At 41.8% G+C, this 1,191-nt stretch overlaps 1 non-coding gene across 1 annotated transcript; it reads right to left on the reverse strand.

Annotated features, from left to right (window-relative positions):
* Window positions 1-284: 284 nt before the first annotated feature.
* LOC132501792 (small nucleolar RNA U83B) lies at window positions 285-378 on the reverse strand. The gene has a single exon (XR_009534319.1). It is a non-coding gene; the product is annotated as a small nucleolar RNA U83B (small nucleolar RNA).
* Window positions 379-1,191: the final 813 nt, after the last annotated feature.

Here is a 1,191-nt window from a genome sequence, read left to right on the forward strand (position 1 = left end):
ATTTGGCTGTGGTGTCCATAAACTTGAGGTCATTCTTTTCCAGGGCCCACCATTTGGTCTGCACCAGCAAGTACTAGGGCAGGGTGAGCACTCACTTCTTGGTTCCCACCACGCAGCCTTTGAGCATGATAAACTAATTGGTCATTTCACTGTAGTGGACAAAGGTGCAAGGCCACTGGGTTAGCACAGATCCAGCATGGGGCTGAAGACAGGTCTGACAACACATGAGCAACTCCCACCCCGCCACCCCCCCAGATTCTGGTGGTCCCAGCCACCTGACCAGAGCTGTTCTCAGAAGGAAGACAGCAAGGAATACTTCCACAGTCTGACTCTGACACTATGCCCCGCAATCATTCAGGAGCCTCATTACTGAAAGGGAAAGCAAGCTTAAAAATAAAGTTGGATAATTAACCATTTCTAATGAAGTGTAAGCCTAGAATAAATACATAGTTCAATGGAATGAAATTGAGAATCCAGAATTAAATCTTTACATTTATACTCAATTGATTCTCAACAAAGGTGCAGAAAAATTTAATGGAGAAAGAACAGTCTTTTCAACAGTTGGTTCTAGGACACACGCAAAGGAATAAAGTTAGACTCCTACCTCACAACGTACACAAAAATTAATGCAAAATTTAGTATAACTCCAAATGAAAGAGCAACAACCATAGAATTATTAAAATAAAAGTGTAACTCCTCATGACTTTGTTAAACTAATTTTTTAGATACTACACCAAAACCAAGAGCATTAAATGAAAAAAACAAATTGCATATCATCAAAATGCAAAACTTTTGTGATGCAAACAATACCATCAAGAAGTGAAAAGGCGGGCTTCCCTGGTGGCGCAGTGGCTGAGAGTCCGCCTGACGATGCAGGTGACACGGGTTCGTGCCCCAGTCCGGGAAGATCCCACGTGCCGTGGAGTGGCTGGGCCCGTGAGCCATGGCCACTGAGCCTGCGGGTCTGGAGCCTGTGCTCTGCAACGGGAGAGGCCACAACAGTGAGAGGCCCTCGTACCACAAAAAAAAAAAAAAAATGAAGTGAAAAGGCAAACCACAGAATGGGAGAAAATATTTACAAACCATGTCTGATAAGGGACTCTTAAGTACTATATATATATATATATATATATATATATATATATATATGTGTGTATGTATATAAATTCCTATAGCTCAATAAGAAAAAGA

Source organism: Mesoplodon densirostris, chromosome 1, assembly GCF_025265405.1.
Source record: "Mesoplodon densirostris isolate mMesDen1 chromosome 1, mMesDen1 primary haplotype, whole genome shotgun sequence".
In the NCBI taxonomy this organism is placed as follows: domain Eukaryota; kingdom Metazoa; phylum Chordata; class Mammalia; order Artiodactyla; family Ziphiidae; genus Mesoplodon; species Mesoplodon densirostris.